General features: G+C 35.0%; 1 protein-coding gene across 3 annotated transcripts in view; it reads left to right on the top strand.

Moving 5' to 3' along the window:
* The window catches only part of LOC145256376 (transmembrane protein adipocyte-associated 1-like), a 56,403-nt gene that overhangs the window by 4,168 nt on the left and 31,942 nt on the right, over positions 1 to 20,293 (top strand). The window contains exon 1 of one of the 3 annotated variants that reach the window (XM_080115204.1): positions 19,579 to 19,695. The exons of the other annotated variants lie outside the window; for them this stretch is intronic. The gene's annotated coding sequence lies outside the window, so the exon portion shown is untranslated. Of the gene's footprint in view, positions 1 to 19,578; positions 19,696 to 20,293 lie in introns of those variants that run through there. 3 annotated transcript variants of the gene reach the window in all.

Genomic DNA, 20,293 nt, shown 5'->3' on the forward strand with positions numbered 1-20,293 from the left:
TCCTCCCACTTTTTGCCAAAATATTTGAGACCATAATTAACCATGCTCTAGTCCATCATCTTACAGATGCTAAACTACTGACTGACAAACAATATGGATTTAGACAAGCCCGTTCCACAGCAGACATCCTCACCGTGATCTCTGAACGTATATACCAATCACTGGACAAAGCGGGGGAAGGCAGAGCGGTAGCTCTAGATATATCTAAGGCTTTTGACAGGGTATGGCATGAGGGTCTCCTCAGTAAAATCAGATCATACGGTATCACTGGTAGAATACTTAACATAATTAAATCCTTCTTAGATAAGAGAAAAATCCAGGTAGTCCTCGACGGTCGCACATCTAAACAATATGATATAAATGCGGGAGTGCCCCAGGGTTCTATCCTTGGACCTCTATTGTTCCTGATATTCATAAATGACCTCCCCGACAACATTGCCTCTGAGATGGGTATATATGCTGATGACACTACACTCTATGGCAGACACGACAGGAAGACGAATGAACACATTTCTAAAGAAATGGCAGAAACACTAGAGGAAGACCTCCAATCCGTAGTGGAATGGGGACAAAAGTGGTTGGTCGCGTTCAATGCTGCCAAGACTAAACTAGTTTCATTCAATAATTACAAGAAACCCTCTCTACCACCCATAGCAATGGCCAACGACTCTTTATCTGAGAGTCCATCTTTCAAACTCCTTGGCCTAACGTTCACAGGAAACATGAGTTGGAACAATTACATTGAAGGCATTGCCAGGGCCGCTGCAAGAAAGGTGGGCTCTCTCTACCGTGCTAGAAAACTACTAACACCCGAAAGTATCCTGTACCTCTATAAGGCCACCATTCGCCCATGTATGGAGTATTGCTGCCACATCTGGGCTGGTGCATCTGCTACTAGTCTCTCGCTCCTTGACAAGGTTCAAAAGAGTCGCAAACCTGATAGGCCCTGAACTGGCATCTAAGCTTCAGCCTCTGTCCCATCGACGAAATGTTGCATCCCTCTGCCTTTTCTACAAGTATTTTAGTGGTGAATGCTCTGATGAACTGCAATCACTTGTGCCCCCACGACGCGAGCACCCTCGACAAACCCGACAGGCTACTAGATCCCACCCCCACACTGTAGAGGTCCCTAGATGTAAAAGATCTTTTTACTCCAATAGTTTCTTCCCCAGAACCGCAAGACTCTGGAATTCCATTCCAGGTCCCTGCTTCCCCAACAGTACTGACGTGCAGAAGTTCAAGTGTAACGTGAACCGACACCTTGCTGCCCAAATCCCTACATAGTACCCCAGTAGTTGTTGCCCCTGATAGTAGCCCCCTACACCAAAGTGGCAATTTGCCTTGTTTGGGGTGAAAATGTAATAAAAAAAAAAATATATATATATATATATATATATATACACACACACACACACACACACACACACAAGTATCGGAGTTCATTTGAAGACTTGGTCAGCAACAATCCAAGATGACATAGCAACATAATCTGATGCACAATCCAGATCTTTGACTATGGAATCTGAATTGGTTAGCTATATCATGTGACCTAGCTCGGGATCAGGGAGAAATGTTTTCTGAAATTTTTAGAGATACTGTACTTGCTAGATTGGATCCAACTTAACCCAACCAAAGTGATAACCAGTACAAGCAAGGTTGCAGAGTCAGGTGTAAGGTCCACTTCCGATTCCTGGAATTTCAAAATGTCCTGTTTGAGTTTTCAGAGATTAAAACGCTGTATAGACTCCAATTAATCTAAAGAGTCCTACTCTGATTTCTTCTAAAATCTTCATTTTTACATGGAGGTCACCATTTATCAAGGCCCGGAAGCCACTTGGGGATAAGGGTTATTGCATGTGCAGTAATCAATGGGATAGTATCGTAATTTTGCAATTATCAGTATAATGAAATAAATAGCCACAGCCAAGAGAAGGCATACCGAAATAATTGGAAAATGCACAGTTGCAGAAGGTAGGAACTCACAATTTCTGGAAAATTTATAATATTAAGTTTAGTAAATTGAGAGCAATCAGTAATTCTCCCACTGTGATAATTAGGTCACTTGCATGGCAACTAAGGCTGAACTGCTTGACCAATGATCCTCCACCTTCAACCTCACAAGCCACTTTTTCACAAATTTCCCCATGCAGACAGAAACCGCACTTAATCTGGAAATCGCTTCTCATATCTGCTATATCATAAAATACTTAAACACCTCCAAGATGTCTAAGCCTAATTTTGTCTATGCTATACTAATTAAATATTTTGCTGAGCTCACCTCTGTACTCTCTAAACTCTACAACAAATGCCTTGCTGAATCTTGCTTCCCTGATAGCTGGAAAATTGCCTCTATGGTACCAGTGTGTACCTTTCTAGTGAAAACTGACCTGCTTAATTGTCCAATTAATTTCCTCCCTCTCTCCACTAAAAGCTTTGAGTTATTAATCAATCAACCACTAGTCCATGAAAGCTAATCTTCTCTCTCTTCTCTCTGACTGATGGATTTAGGCAAGCCTATTCTATTGTGGATATTTTAACTGTCATCTATCACATATACCATGTATGGGATAAGGTAGAGGAAGCTAAAATAGTAATTCTTGATATCCAAAGTTTGACAAGGTCTGGCATAAAGAGCTTCTAATGAAATTAAATCCATAAGATAACAAAATACTGGCTTGACAGGTCATAGGTGGTCTGGAAATCAATGTTTTTGTTCGTTTTTTTTTTTTTTTTTTTTTTTTAGTTATTTTGTAATAAGATTTGTCAAGTTTGATTTTTAATTTTCCATATATATTAGAAGAAAGAATACATGAGTTTTATTTTCTTATTTTTAAGCTGGGGATGTGGCATCCTACTGGATTCCAGACATTCACTCACTATTTCATATATTCTAAGCAAGAGATCTTTTTAAGATTCTAAGTGCAATTGTTTGAATCTCTCTTGCATTTGGTCCACTAGATATATTTGCCAGGTAGTTTTTTTTAAATTGTTTTTCAGGAGTCTGATTGCTCCTATAATTACTGGCATGATGGAGTCTTTAAGATTCCAGGGTTTTTGTTTTTTTTCTTCATGTCTTACATAAGATCTTGGTATTTCGTTATCTTTTACCTCTCAGTTCTGTTTAAGCTAGCATCATTGGGGACACTAACTTTTACTAAGGCTGTTTCTTTTTCCTTGTCCCATATCCCTGTCGGCTTTAATAGTTCTGTTTTCTAGGTACGTAACTGTAGGGATTGCATAGTAGATGATGTATGACTTATTTCTGACTGTTCTTTCTTGTATATATTCCTAAGACTTGTCGCTGTATTCAAAATTCTACTTTTTACAGATCTTCCAGTGGAGATATTTACACACTCCATTGTGTTGCATTGATTAGTAGCTGTCTCCAAGCCAAAACCTTACAGCTGGATGTCAGGTGGCTCACACTCTACTTTAGTGTCGCAGAACCTGTATTTGGTGTTTGTTTCCAACTAAAAGTCAAACTACACACGATACTCATAAAACTAATACTCCTTGTTGGCATTGCTTTGGAAAAATATAGGCGCTTTTTTAATATTCATTCAATCAGAAAGAGGGGGGTGGGTATTTAAAGTTTTTTTTTTTTAATGTTATGTAGTAATTTGTCTACATTTTTTTAGCGAGGGATAGGCGTTTTAAAAGAAATTTATGCTTGTGCATTATAAGTAAAAATATTTATGTACTTACATGTCCTGTAAAAATTAGTAAAAACAACAAACACTAGGGAAATGATAGAGTAAATCCGTTAAAACTAATTTTTACAAAAAAAAAAATTAGCGGTCTGCCATTTTCTATTCCAGAAATGGGAGATGTTAATATTTTGTCAAAATCATAGACTGCAGTTACCTCATCTGGATTTTAAGAACACTTCATTAACAATTAAGGTGGTTTCCCTCTCTCATGCTAGAAGACTACTCACACCTGAGAGTATCCTGTACTTCTACAAGGCCACCATTCATCCATGCATGGAGTATTGTTGCCACATCTGGGCTGGTGCATCTACCACTTGTCTTTCCCTCTTGGGCCAAAGAGGGGCCAAAAAAGAGTCTCCTATCTAATAGGTCTCACTTTGTCAACTAAGCTCCAATCCCTATCCCATCGTCACAATGTTGCGTCTGTGCCTTTTTTTACAAATATTTTAATGGAATGTGCTCTGAACTCCTTGCACTTGTACCCCCTCGATGTACATATCCCCCAACAAACCTTCTTAGCAAAAAGATTACACCCCTTCACTGTTGAGGTCTCTAAATGCCAGAAAGCTTTCTACTCTAATAGGTTCTTTCTTCGAACAGCTAGACTTTGGAATTCTTTCTGCTTCCCTGACTGTACTAATATGCAGAAGTTTAAATGTAATGTAAACCATTTTGTAAATCTTTCTTAGGCATAGTCCCAAATAATAGCCCCTTACGTTCAAGTGGCAATATGCCTTGTTAGGGGTGAACATGAGTAAAAAAAAAAAAAAATGTATTTGATTAATTTTATTTTTACTTGTAATTATTTTTCTACTCGTAGGTTTTGGAATTTTTTTTTAATATAAGAAACTGTGTTACGAAATTTCGAACAAAATTCCATAAATTTGTTGATTTCTATTTTCGAGGTTGAAGGTGTTTATTCCATAGGCCGTTTATACTATGCTGGAACAGGTGGTAAAAATACCTTTCGCTTAATAAGTAGAAAAAAAATAACAACGGGGTATTACTGTACACATAGATTTAGAAAGTGTTATCAAAAACCAAATACATAACAAATAAATGTTATCAAAGGCAAGATAAGTTACTTTTCTACCTAACTGGATATGTTTTTAGTGTTTATATTTAATGTAACATGTTTATTCAGCTCGAAAAACATACAGTGCTTACCGATGTATTGGAAAGTTAAAAATGGCGGCCGACTATCTCTTTCACCCAGTAAGTTTGGGAAAATGAGTTAAAAATAAAAACTAAACAAAATACTTTTAAAAACCTACCGAACATATATCTGCTCATGTCATGGTAACCTATATTGAGCGAGTTTCTAACAGTATTTTGTCTGGTTTTTATTTATAACTCCTTTTCCTAAACTTACCGCCTCAAAGAGAGAGTTGGCCGCCATTTTAAATTTTCAAATACATCGGTAAACACATTTTCGAGCTGAATAAACATGTTACATTAAATATAAACACTAAAAACATCCAGTTAGGTAGAAAAGTAACTTATCTTGCCTTTGATAACATTTATTTGGTGTATTTGTTTTTTGACAACTTTTTTCAAATCTATGTGTATAGTAATACAAACGAGATTTTCATACATCTTTTGATTTTGAAAACATTTGTGGCTGTCCGCAGTAAAACATTGTTTTAATTCGCTGTTCAAAACTAATGCAATGAATAAAAGTGCATGCAAGCTATATATCTACAAAAGTTTTTTTTTTTAACCATGTTTTTAAAAAATGTGAGAAATTATAATGGATTCATAATGCCGAATTGGTTGGGATTGTTATTATATATTCTGAAAACCGAATAGTTCTAAACTAATGTTATTCTGATAACAAAATAGCTCTAATTAAGCATATCAGAACATTTATATTCATATTTTCATTAATTTGTTTGTGAATAAAAATTAAAGAATGCGTGTTGTTTATACTGTGCTATGACTAATACTAACTTAATTTGATCAAACTCGAAAAATAGAAACTTTTTTTTTTTTTTTCAGGTAGGTTCTTTTAAATTATCAATTACTGCGGTCCTACTCAACACAGAATAATACTTTTAATTGATAAAGATTGATTTACTTACTAATGGGTGCCCGATGAAATTTTTTTTTTTCAAAATGTTCGATACTCGTCATATTAAAGTCTTATTTTTAACACAATAAAGAAAGAAATGGTCAAAGATATTTTGGACAGTATAAAGATTAACACCTCTTCTGATTGGTTCCCAAATTTTATGACAAAATTCTTCATACAATCATGGTACGGGCCTTTAAAAAACAGGGAGGGTCATTACAAAACCTTACCGAAAACGCCATTTTATAACCTTCACATTTTTATCACTTTATTTGCTTAAAACTCTTAAAATATATAATGTACATTCATATTTATTAATTCATTTGAAAGTATATTTATTTCCGAACAAAACAGTAGTAATTTGAAGACTTGAAGTGCTTTGGTTTGAAAAATATGGCTATTTTAGTAGAACTACCTTGAAATCTGATTATCCAAAGCGTTTTTTTCGTCCATGTGTATTACTACTAGTTATTCTTAGATAGAATCCTAAAGAGTCTCAAATCTAAATCTAAAAATCCTGCACTATTATCTAAGCCCCACTCTTTGTCCCATAGTCACAATGTTGCATCCCTGTGCTTGTTTTACAATTACTTTAATGGAATGTGCTCTGATGAACTCCTAGCACTTGTGCCCTCCTTAACATACATGTGCCTGACTTACCTGATAAGCAATAAGATGGTGGCTGGTTAATTTTAATATATCGAAAACCAAGCTTCTCTCCTTTCATCATAATCACCCTAATTGTAATGAGTGGCTCTCATCTTGGGGAAGCTCCTTGTCTTGACAAGCTTCTGAGACTGACCTTCACTCCTGATCTGAGATGGAACATGCATCAAATCTGTTGCCAAGATCGCTGTTGGGGGAGGAGAATCACTCTGCCGCTCCAGCGAGTATTTCGCTGCCGATGCGGTCCTCTATCTGTATAAAAGCCAGGTACACCCTGGAGTGGAGTGCTGTTGACACCTCTGGGCAAGGGCTGCTCGGCACGCCCTATCCAGCCTTGGAGTTCAAGTCCAGCTTCAAAATTTAGTAGGTGATGCCCTTTTCTCTTCTCTGCAACTTCTTTCCCGTAGAAGGGACATTGCAAGCCTGTCTCTGCTCTATCATTATTTTAATGCCAAGTTCTTGTCTGAATGTTGATCTATAGTTTCTCCTTGTCAAACTTTCACAAGACACTTGACTAGCTACAACCACTGTATATGATTTTCTCCACTCTCTATCTGTGCCTAAATATAATGCAGATTCTATGAACAAAGCTTCTTTCCCAGAACTGCCCACCTGTAGAACACTGTTCTACTGTCCTGCTTCCCGATTGAATACAACATGGTAGCCTTCAAGTCCAATATAAACAAATTCTTGTTGAGCCATCCTCATCAATCAAATTATATCCAATTTACACCATTAACAATACTACACTGCCACTTTATATTCATTAACCCTTATACTCAAGTGGCCTTCAAACCTTGATAAGTGGTGACTCCCCAAGTAAAAAAAAAAAAAAATCCCACTCATTCACTGTTGAGGTCGCCAGATAATTAAGTCTTCTACTCTAATAGTTTCTTCCCTTAGACTGCTAAACTTTGGAATTCCCTCCCTGTTTCCTGCTGCTCTGACTATTAACCGGCAGAAGTTTAAATGTACTATGAACAGACATCTCGCTGCTCAACTCCCTACAGGGACATGTCTTGTTTGGGTATAAAAAAGAGTAAAAGAGAACAGCATAATAAACAAAGTTTACATAAGCCATTCATTCCATAAGTAGGTGTGTTTTAAATAAACAATCTGATGAATGTTGTTAATGTTTTAGTCATTTATTTTCAAAGTCATCTGACAAATGCTTCTATTATTAGATTCATAATCGACTGATGCATATTTTTATAAACAATAGAAACAAATAAATGTAATTTACCATCTTGTATGAATAGAAATTTTTTTCCATGGGGTACATCGGTCAATTTTTACATTAGACACAATTTTTATTAAATTATTAATACATCGTGGAATTTGTCTGATATTACAAAATCAGACACCTTAACTACTTTTAGAAATTAAAAATATTGCATTAATAGTAAATAAAGTAAAGCCAGGCATTTTCACATAAAATTTCTACAGCTGTTTCATGTTGCTATTTTGCAAATAAGGTTTGAACAGTGTTTGGGATGAGAAACGCTTTACCTTACTTTCAAAAGAATGGTATCCCTACCATTCAATACAATATGGTGGTTTATTATTTTAACAGGCAGTGTGAGGCTGATTACGCGGGGCATACTATTCAGCATTTGGAGGTTAGAATTTCCCAATATGTTCCATCTTTCGATACGTAGACACAAAAAATGGCCAACATCCAGACGTTTACAAGCTCATAAGTCTGTCATTGGTGAACAGTTATTGCAGTGCCAGATCTTTACTGGAGGGTCCACGGATGAAACTTTCTCTATATTACAGAGCATGCTCAAAAAAGGATGAGGATCGAACCCGAACCCTTGAGGCAAAGTTGTAAATTAAAGTGTAAAAAAAAAAAAGTGCGACGTTAACGATTGCCCCACCACGAGATGCTAACGGAAACATGTTTGAATTTATTTAATTACTTGAATTTGGCAGGTGCCCATTTTAATGAGGTCAAGTTTGACTGCGGGATAGTATTTCATTTACTGCGGATCGCTTTTTTTTATTTTTATTTTCCCAAGATGTTATAGGAAAAAGACTAACCCATATGCAGCGAGCGACAAATGTTGAATATTTATCTTCAAGAAATCGAGCAAATTAAATAGACAGGCGAGCTTCGTTAACTGCGAGATATTACGATTTATGTGATATAAAAAGTTGTGAACCGACCGACCGCTTCTCTGAAAAAAGCCTTCTGTAGACATGCAGAAAAAGCGAGCACACATACAAACATACATACATTTTCGCTTTTATATTTATAGATTAATATTAATTAATGTTATGTAAAACTATAAAAAAAAAATTCCTCAACAATTAATAATAGCACTGCGCCCAGTATTATTCAAATGTTTTATAATAAATTTCCAACAACCAGATGTCATGACTAGTAGGCACCTCCAAAATTCACCACAGAATTAACAACTCCTATATGTAAAACTATGTAACTTTATTATAAATTAATATTATCAATATAACTTTTGTACCATTTAAAAGAGGACGAAATAAGCTAATGATTTTTTAAAGTTTTTTCATCATACAAAAATAATGAAATTGCGAGACAAAAAATCATGTTTACATAATTGGCGCTTTAAAATAACGTTCCCATGTAGTAAGCATTTCGAACGTGAAAACATACCAGTGTTTAAGAAATCTATCAAAAATCAACTAATGGTCAGATTTTTGTGAAATTTTCGATACTTATCCATTTTAGAATGAAATTACATATAAAATGCATTTTCCGTAAAATATATGAGGGGAAATATATTTTTTAAGTGCGTGCCCCCCCCCCCCCATTTTTTCGAAATCTGAACAAAATATATTAAAATCTATCGAAATTTCTATTTATTATGAAACATAAGAGTTCAAATTAAGTAAAAAAAATATTTTTTATAAATTTAAATACACGTATTGATCAAGCACTTGCCTTGAAGTTTCAATTAAAAAAAATGCTATAAACTTAATATAATTATGGTTATTTAAATAGCGTTTTTTTCTAATTGATATATACTATAATCAGTTGAATTGCAAAAACTTCCTAAAAATTAATTTTTTTTTTTTTTTTTTTTTTTTTTAAGCTTAAAACGGTTAAAGTTCCATTATTTCAAAATGTTCCATTACCACATAGATTTTTAATTGTGTTTAAATTTCTTTTTAAATATAAAGTTTGCATATAAACCTGACTCTTGCCAGATATTTTATCGCCAAATGAAAACCGATTTAAAAATATTATTGCACAAATATTAGACATTTTATATACCCCCCTCATATTTTGTTTGTCTTTTTTACCGAATAAAAGTCTGGAAGCCGATGGTTACCCAAATAAACACTGGTAAAACTGTACTTGATATTTAATATACAAATGTTTATAATATTATTAATCATTAAATTATGTAAATCTTAAAACCTAACAAAATTATAACAGGTTAATTATTAATTTCAGTTTGAAGAAGATAAACAAAGGTTTTAAAAAAATCATTAAGTCGCTTTTGCTTTTCCATAGTTCGTATAGTTAACATAAGCCTGACATCACGGAATCATGCTTTCTTGTTTTCACATTGTTTTGGCAGTCCCTAATGACTAGAAACTAAAACCTTGAGATCTTCAGTCTTATGTTCTACAGAGTTATTTATGCTTTCTCATAAATAGAGCTTAACAAAATAATTATAGCTTTAGTGTATTGTCATAGATTTGATTTACATTGTGTTTCAAAACATGAATTCAAACATAATCAAAAAATATAAAGTAAATAAATGAATGGATAAACATTTATCAATAGTGTTGGAAATTGTTTTAATATTCCAAAACAATTTATTTTGCTTTCAAATACATTTAGTCTTAAAAACAATTTATACAAGAATTTGGTCCCATAGCACCCATAATTTTAGTTACTAACTTTTTAAATGTTAGTCAAAGTACCTATATATTGGAGAACTGGATTTTGCTTATATTAAGAACCAACTTTGTATCTAACTTTGTCCTCCTTGTGGTGAGGCAAATAAATGATAACTTGTCTTCAATGTGAAAGTGTTGTTGCTTTAATGGTCTGTAACAAAACACTGGAGCCATGGATAAGTGATGTCGGATGTGAACCTATTTCTTCTTCAAGAGCATCATTTACAACAGATGTCTGTTTTGTGTAGTATCAGAAAAAAAACATGTAGCCCAACATGATCATGTTGACACACTTGTTCCCATTATTTCACTGAAATTAAGCAACATTAAGTTTGGTCAGTACTAAAATGAGTGACCATTTGGTAATACCAGGTACTGTATGTACTCAAACATGGAGAGGGATGGGTGCCACTAGGCTGCCCAAGACTCATTGTATGAAATAATGCAGCATCTCCCATGACTCCAGAAGATTAAGACTCATCCATCCATTATCCAACCCTGTCCCCACCACTTCATTGATTATAATCATTTGGGGTAATGGCCCCACCCCCAAATCTTTTAAAGTCATAGCTTCCTTTAGTTTAGAAGCACAAATGAACCCTAAGACTTATAAGAATACTGAAAGTCAGTCAGATTTTTAATCTCCGAAGAATCAACAAGCATATTATGTTTCTCAATTTTTGAGATGAGGATTGATAATTCATTATTTGGATTATTAAGGCTATTGTTCTCATCTTGAGTGTTATTTTCATAATGTGTTGGTTGATGTAACCTCCAACCTTCTTTAAGTGAATCTTTTTGTCAAACTCTGAATCTGCACGAACCCTTTATTTAATCCATGGGGATAACATGTTCTACTTCTGTCAGCCATGATCACATAGAAGTTCTAAGTAATTTACAATTGCATTTTGTGTTGTTCATACTAAGGATTGAATCTTCAGTCTCCAGAAGAGTAAGTTGTAACTTACAACTGAAATTTACCACAAATACTTTATCCACTATGCCATGAATATTAGAAGACCTTGGAATTCTTGGAGTCTCTGTTACTTACCTCCTCCACCAGGGCAGTTACCGAAAAGGCCGGTTTTTAATGTGGAGAATTTAGTTTCCCAAAAATAAAAGGAGGCAAACTGGCTTGGGGCAAAAATAAGTGTCATAGTTTAAAAAGGTCTGTTTCATTGGCTGAGGATAGAACAGATAGTACAATGCTGGAGTAATGAAGTAAGTTTCTGAATTTGCTCTTTCCACTAGCACCTTCTCCACCTTGTGCTCCAATGTTATCACTAAGAAAAAACTTCTGGACAACCTCAATAGCTTTGCCTTGGTAAACCCTGGAATTGGGAGTAAAAACATTAAACTATCCTGGAATTTAAATGATTTAATTGTCAAAAAAAAAAAAAAAAAAAAAAAAAAAAAAAACTAAATCTTTTACAATTCAGTTACTGATTGTGTGTATTCCGATTTTCCCCATTTCAGCTGAATTTATAATTTCTCAATGAACATCCAATGATCTTATAGGTCTTCTTATAATAAAGTTTAGTACGTTTTGTGCTACCCTTCCAATGAGGCAGCACATATAGACCTTTGCAGTTTGGCAAGGGCATCTAATGTTTTGTAGATGAACTTGGCATTTGTTTATTTTGTTTGTTTGTATACTTATATTATGTGCCATAGTTATTCATATTGCATCTTTGTTCCTTAAAATGTTGGAAAATCCTGGAATTTATGATGTAAGTCCTGGAATATATGGAAAAAAATACTGGAAATTCTGGAATTTTAATTTCAAATTTGGCTAGCAATCCTGTTAAAAAGAGAACACTGAAACTTTCTTTTCCTTTTTAGTTTGTGTATGAATTTGAGAAATTGGCAATCAGAAGGAAAAGGTTTAAAAGAAAGATGATAAACACCCCTTTTAAACTCTTCTATTTTATGATCTATGCACCCAGGCAACACCGGTTACTCTATAAGGACATATATGATGAGAAAAGATTTGAGAACAGGTACAATTAAGATAGATACAATAAAGAAATCTATATCTACACAAAGTTGAGTTTTTTGTCACACTTTAATATTAAAAGCCTACATTTTTCATTTAAAAATTATTAAAACTTACTATACGCGGTCATGGATATGCAAGCGACTAAGTAATGGTTAACTAATTTTTTTTATTTATTTATTTTTTTTTTTATTACATTTTCACCCCAAACAAGCACATTGCCACTTTGGTGTAGGGGGCTACTATTAGGGGCAACAACTACTGGGGTACTATATAGGGATTTGGGCAGCAAGATGTCGGTTCACGTTGCACTTGAACTTCTGCACGTCAGTAGAGTTGGAAGCAGGGACCTGGAATGGAATTCCAAAGACTAGCAGTTCTGGGGAAGAAACTACTGGAGTAGATAGATCTTTTACATCTAGGGATCTCTACAGTGTGGGGGTGGGATTTTGCAGCCTGTCGGGTCTGTCGAGGGTGTTCGCGTCGTGGGGGCACAAGTGCTTGCAGTTTGTTAGAGCATTCACCATTAAAATACTTGCAGAACAGGCAGAGGGATGCAACATTTCCTCGATGGGACAGAGGCTGAAACTTAGATGCCAGTTCAGGGCCTATCAGATTTGCGACTCTCTTTTGAACCTTGTCAAGGAGCGAGAGACTAGTAGCCGATGCACCCGCCCAAATATGACAGCAATACTCCATACATGGGCGAATGGTTGCCTTATAGAGGTACAGGATACTTGTGCAAGTCTAATTAAACCATTGGGGAGAGTGGGGCTTGCTATGAAATTTCCGCATGGGAACATGCACTTCAATTGCAGTTTTGAACCATTCAGTGGTCTCGTTTGCGCACTGTTCCGCAGGAAAAGAAAAAAAAATATTTCCCCATGGGACATCTCTGATAAGATCTCTGATGGCTTCCCAGTCAGCCTTTTTATAATATCTCGTTTTCAGCACTGGCTCTTCAGTTTTGGCTCTAGAGTTTAGGGCGATTTCAACCATTATCACTGCATGATCAGCGTTCCCAAGTGGGCTGTCGGCATTCGTTATACGGTCATCAGGAACTGTGGTCAAAAACAGATCTAAAAGTGATGCGTGTTCTCCCTGGTCAGGAAACGGGTTGGAAATGTAACAATTTGTGATAGGGAGTGAGATATAGAGAAGCTATGAGTTGTGCTGCCCGCTGCATCTGTAAGTAGAGAATCCAAGCCAGTTTTTGTGGTGGACATTAAAGTCACCAAATACATGTACTTGTGCGCTAGTGTCGAGGGAGAGTGCTGTGTCTATGCTGTCAGAGACTTTGTTTATTATGGTGCAGTCGAGGTAGAGAAAGTAAAAGGAACTAATGTTGTGTTGCATGATTAGTCTAAAGCACATAAAGGCTTGATCATCTGATTCTAGGTTTGTTTCTCTAGTCAAGGGAAGGGTATTACGAATGTAAACTCCAAGTCCGTGCCTGTGTCTGTCAGTCCTTACGGCAGAGTGGGAGATATCCAGGCATGTTAAAGTAGTTAGAGGGGATGGAGCAGTGTAGGTTAGTCTTACTTAGTGCTAAGATATCCGGGATATTTGCATATTCTTTGAAAAACAAACTGTCATTGATTATTTTTATGGTTTTTTTTATTGGATGATTGGTTTTATTTAACTATTACACTTAATTCTAGTCATGCATATTTTCTATGTGCATAATTGGGTAGCATTTAGAATGATAAAGTTCTAACATGTATAATTCGGTCTTTATTAAAAGAAATCTCAAATCTTTTCTTGCCAGACGCCTTTGCTGGTTCGTCTATGCCTTTTATCAACACCTAGGTGACTTCATCTATGAAGTCATCCATCCAACTCCACCAGCAGGTTGGAAGAAAAGTCACTGTAGTCAACTCAAAACCTGGCTCAGGACAATGAAGCAGGATGCTGAACTGATTCTGGGCCCCCTCCTTTATGGTGTCCGTTGTTGAAATTGCAAATGTCTTGCACTTGAATTGCCGTGCCTGATCAGCCAGTGTTCAGGATGTGGTGAACTTATTGAAAAGAACCGGCCGAACTAACGCAGGGTGAATGCCACAACCTTAACATCACCATATATAAATGACCTTGTGTGCACAGAATGTCTATCAAACTCCTCTCTGAATTTTTGCTCTACAAACTTGAAACTTAATATATAAGAAATTTGGATCTGTGGAACAATTTAGCTTTTTGGTTTTTAGCTGGTAAGGCAGGATTAAGTCAATAAAACCTATTACTTCTGCATGTACAAAAATATACATTCATAGGTTAAAAATTAAGTGACTTTAAGCTTTCTTATTTATCTAATAGCATAAACAGTAGCGACTGAGACTGGAGCACTAAATGTTTTGACTTTGATTCTCGCTGATAGCATCCAAGTTTTTTTAAATCATTACTATATATTGGGTACAATATAATATTCAATGGAGAATTGGCTCTTTAATAATAAATACAAAATATGCATGAATTAAAATATATTTAAGCATATTTTACGACTGGGTAAAAAAAGAAAAAAAAAGGGGCAAACGTTTTATACATGGGACTAGGACACAGATGTTATCACATTACAGATTAAGCTTTTTATAAAATGAAAGAATGTAGCGAAGGTTTGCACATGCACGTTTTGCAAAATGCTTCAAAAGCGAGATTTTTTATCTGACCCCCCCCCTTCAAACAAAACAATATTTCTGCATGAAATAATTGATAATTTTTTTCAAATTTTTAGATATTGTGTCCAAGAGATTGCTTTTTCTAACGACACTGTGTTTATGCCTGTATGTGGATGACAAGTTTTTAGTGGACATACACACATGCAACTGAGATTTATATAATAGATTAAAATTGCTTTCAAAAGTTATTTTGAAACCTTTTAAAATGTCAATTTGAAAGTAGTTTCTGTGTTGAATTACAATAGCAACATTTTTTTTTTTTTTTTTTTTTTTTTTTGTCACTGCTATTAACCAGAAATGACCTTTTTGTTTTCTGATTCTTTCAAAATTGGTCTATTAAAATTTTATGGAATTTTCCATGAAGTTATAAATCAATCAATCAGTTTTATTGGCAATAAAATATCAGTGCAGCAAGCCATGTAAAAAGATATTACATCTATATATCATCTGTATGTTTGTCCAAGATGACTTTGATATAGTAGATATTATCACAACTCTCTAGCAGGCTATTCCAGGGAGCAAAACACTGACAGAAGATGCTACTATTCTTTTGTTGAGACAAAAGCAATGATGGCACATCTTCTGGGGTTGATGATAGAAGAAAGGTGTTGTGGTGAAATTAATAGATGATTCCCTTTTCTCTTTTCTTCAACCTCTTTCTCACAAGAGATGTTGTGAGTCTGTTTCTCCTCTATCGTTATTTTCATGGCATGTGCTCATTTGAGCTACAATCTATGGCTCCACCTTGCCAAACTTTCACAAAAACTCAACTAGCTACAACCACTATCGACAATTTCCCCCACTCTCTATCTCTGCCTATTCCATGAACAAAGTTTCTTTCCTAGAACTGCCTGCCTGTGGAATACTGTTCCACTCATATGCTTCCCAGCCGATTACAATATGATAGCCTTCAAGCCTAATATAAACAAGTTCTTGAGTCGTTCCCTTAAATAATCCACACTATTAATGATTACTACACTATTACCTTATATTCATTAACCCTTATCCACGAGTGGCCTTCGAGCCTTGATAAGTGGTTACTCTCTAAAAAAAAAAAAAAAAATTCTGGTTCTGATATCCCAAAAAGTTTTGATATTTCTAATTTCAATTAATGAAAAGGTAAATTTACATTCCCATTGACTATGAATCCAAGAAAACTCGGGATGTTTTGAGGAAAACTGGTTTGTCTGAAGAGACGAATGCTTAATAGCAGTTTTTTTTTTTTCCAATGTTTTAAAATTAGCATAATTGTTTTTTTTTTTCTTGGAGTTAAACACTGGTGCTCAGGTGCACTGCAACTTATCAAAAGTGTGAGTCAGGGGTGTATGGAGGGGGACATCAGGTGTAGTTTTGGCTAATCTCAGAAAGCATGAGTCTTAAATGTGTCTCGCAGCCTACAACTGATGCAGTTTGTTCCATGCTATAGTCTTTAAGCATGAAAAATGATCAAAGGAACTTGCTAGGTTTTACTTTCTTTAATTTTTATTACAAAGACCTAACCTCATATTCTATAAATTGTTTGATCTTTGATCTCACTTGTTTTTATAAAAAGAATGAAACAAATCTATCATGGTTTCCTAGTAATGCCTCTCATTGGTTGCTTTCTAGACCAGTATAAAGACAGCAAATGAACTTTTTTTTTTTTTTTTTAAACCACGTCATAACGATTCAGAATGAGCTTTATTTTTTTATTTTTTATTTTTTTTTATTAATGTTGAGGACTGTCCTTATCTTGGTAGTCATTAGTTATTGCTTTTTTTAAACTACAGTCAATGCTTACCAAAAGGATTAATGAGTGTCATGTGAAACCACACCACGTGATGATCGGTGATGGTGGAAAATTTGTGAAGAAATTATTTAAGATGGCTCAGCAAGAACTTGTTTATGTTGAAATTGAAAATAACCATGTTATAGTCGGCTGGGAAGTAGCTCCAGACATTCAAGAATAAAGCATTACACTGGTCAACAAACAGTGCAAAAGTACCCTTAATCAGTTTTATAAATCTAGACAACATTCAAAAAGTAAAAAATTGTTGCCCAGTGTTATCTGGATATAATCAAATTTATGAGCATGTCTTGTGTAAGATGGCCACTAACTTTGCTTTAATTCGCTTTCTATTTTTTTTTTTCTTTTAAACAATCTATTTAATAGTTTTTTTTTGTTTGTTTTTTTTATAGTTGAAGCATATCTCTAAATTTATGAAATGTACACCATTTCATCAACAAATACCAAGGTCACCTCACTTTCCCCATTTACAACTTGGTGTCTAGCCCATGAATAATATTTAGATCGATTTCTAGTGAATTTTGTGCTAATTGATTGATTTAATTGTAAACATTTAAAATTATAATGAAATACTTGTAACAATATTTAATGAGCTTATGATTTGCCACCAAATTAGTTCATCATAATTTCTTCAATATTTACTTTAAAAAAATAAATAGGATATTAAAAAAGTAACTTTTTTAAATTCATTAAAATTCATTCTAAAAAAATAAGTATAAAAATGTGGGGAATAAAATTAAAGTAACAAGAATCCTGTTTATTGCCAGGATTTTACATCTAATCTATATCAATAAAATTATCTTGTTGGTTTTTTAGTCAGACCCAAATAGCATTTAAGCTGACAAATCAATCTTTATTCCTAACTGGTTAATATTCAATTTTAATGTACCATGTTGTAGACAATATAATACATTTCACTGCAATTCAACAATTACTTAGTTCAGCCCAGATAATCTGTTACACAAAATTTTTAATTCATTAGAAAAAAGCTAAATCTTAAGAGGAATAACTCTTATTTGTAATTGCAGCATATAACTACGGTTATCTTCCTTAGAACTAGTTTTGATTTTTGTTTTTTTATTATAAAGTTTTAAAATGTGCAACCGAGACTCCCTTTTAAATAATTAAATTCTGTCTAACTTTTACCATTTCCAATCCTCAAGGGGTTTTACTTTATATCTAGCAAACTAATTAATTCTTATCCTTGAGTGGGCTGTTGGCCTTGATTTGCAGTGACTTATTAGTAAGAAAAAAACTTTCAAAATGACTTCACATCCTGGGTAACTTTTTTTTTTTTTTTTTTTTTTTTTTACACAGTGATTACCACTTATCAAGGCCCGGAAGCCACTCAGGGATAAGGGTTATTGCAAGTACATCACGTTAGTGAGAAGATTTTATGAAGTGTTTAATTAGGGGGGGCGGTTCATTAGGAATTTGTTAACATTAGACTTGAAGACATCCAAGTTGTAGTCCGGAGGGAAGCAGGCAGACGGAACAGAGTTCCACAGGCGTGCAGTTCTAAGAAAGAAGCTTTGCTCATGAAATCCGCGTTTTGATTTAGGCACAGATATAGAGTGGGGGAAATTTTTCACAGTGGATTCAGCTAGACGGGTGTTTTTCGTGAAAGTTTGGCGAGGGGGGACCAGGGATTGGAGTTCAGACGAGCACCTGCCATGAAAATAACGATAAAACAAGGATAGGCTCGCAACGTCTCTTCTGTGGGAGAGGGGTTGCAGGGTAGAGAAAAGGGCATCCCCCACTAAACCACGAAGTCTATTTTGTACTCTGTCAAGGCAGGATAGGCTGTTTTTGGCAGCTCCTGCCCAGATATGGCAACAGTATTCCATCCTTGGCTGTACTTGGCTTTTATATAGATAGAGAATTGCATCAGTAGTGAGATATCTTCTGGAGCGGTAGAAGGATCCCACCATCTTTCCTGCGACCTTGGCAACAGACTTGATGTACGTGTTCCATTTCAGATCAGGAGTAAAGGTCAAACCCAGAAGCTTGTCAAAACACGGGGCCTCACCCAGACGAGAGCCATCCATCACAATTGATGCCAGCTGGGGATCAGAGCGTTGATGATGTAAGGATAGGAGTTTGGTTTTAGCTGCATTAAGTTAACTAGCCACATCTTCCCCCACTGAACCATGCGCTCGAGATCAGAGGAGAGAGAATCCGAGAGAACTTCGTCATTTACAGCCTTTGATGTGTTGCCGTAGATGGTCGTGTCATCAGCATAGATGTCAACGAATGATTTAAGTATGTGTTTAGGGAGGTCATTGATGTAGATCAGGAAGAGAGTTGGGCCGAGGATTGACCCCTGAGGGACTCCAGCATTTATATTGCAGGCCTCCGATTTTTGTCCATCTACCACTACTCTTATGAGCCTATCGGAGAGAAATGATTTAATGATTGAGAAAACATTTCCAGTTATACCGTAGCTGGAAATCTTGTGAAGTAGACCCTTATGCCATACTTTGTCAAAGGCCTTTGATATGTCAAGAGCAATTGCCCTAGAAAGGAAGCCTTATATATATATAAGCTATATATGCATAAAATCTAGACAATGTGTTTTTATTAAAATTGTGAAATGTAAGGAAAACTCTATTAAATTCCTTTTTTATAGAAGCCATAATTTTATTCCAAGTTATGTCACACGCATTTAAATATTTAACCTGAAAGTTCAAATCTTAATTTACTTGTAATCACATGCTTAATATCACTTTAGGAATTTTTACATGTACGGACACGTTTTAGCATATTTCTCTATTAGCTACATATGAGGTCAATTAAACCAACATTTCCAACTCTGAACAGAACAAAATTAAAACGGATCTTGTACAAACAAAGAGTTTGATATTCCATCTGACATAACTGTATCAATCTATCTAATATATAAAGTTAAGTTGGTCTCTTTCTCTCTTTGTCTTCATTGGTAGCTTTCTGCCAACAAAATTTGTTTTGGGTTTTTTTTTTAACTCTTGTGTAACCTCCGACTGTCTTCAGATGTGTCTTGTCGAACTCTGAGTATCTGTACAGAATTTTGAATGGAATCCTTTATTCAACGATGGTAACTTTCATTCAGTCAGCTATAACCAGATAGAAGTCTAGAGTAATTCGAAATTGTATTCTTGGTATCATTCATACTGAGGTTTGAACCTTCAACCTCCAGAAAACTGTCAGTTAGAACTGATTATTACTTAGCACTTATATCCATTTTACGAGAGATCCTTTGGTACAGATTCCAGAGCTCAGCAAGACTCGCCTAAAAGGTTGTAGGTTACATTGATTGAAACATTGTGAGAATGACCTCCAAGATGAGACCAGCAGTTGAAATAATTGAAATATGCATTTCATGTTCATAGCTTTATAGAAATATAGATTAAGTGTGAAAAGTTTTCTAGTCCAGTAAAGGGAGTCTACCTGCTTTGCAGCAAACTAGTCAGTTTTAGTTTGCTGATAATTAGTTTTATGGGAGAGTGTTTTTTTTTTTGTTGT

This window comes from Euprymna scolopes, chromosome 32 (genome assembly GCF_053919585.1).
Source record: "Euprymna scolopes isolate OS-2025 chromosome 32, ASM5391958v1, whole genome shotgun sequence".
NCBI lineage: Eukaryota > Metazoa > Mollusca > Cephalopoda > Sepiida > Sepiolidae > Euprymna > Euprymna scolopes.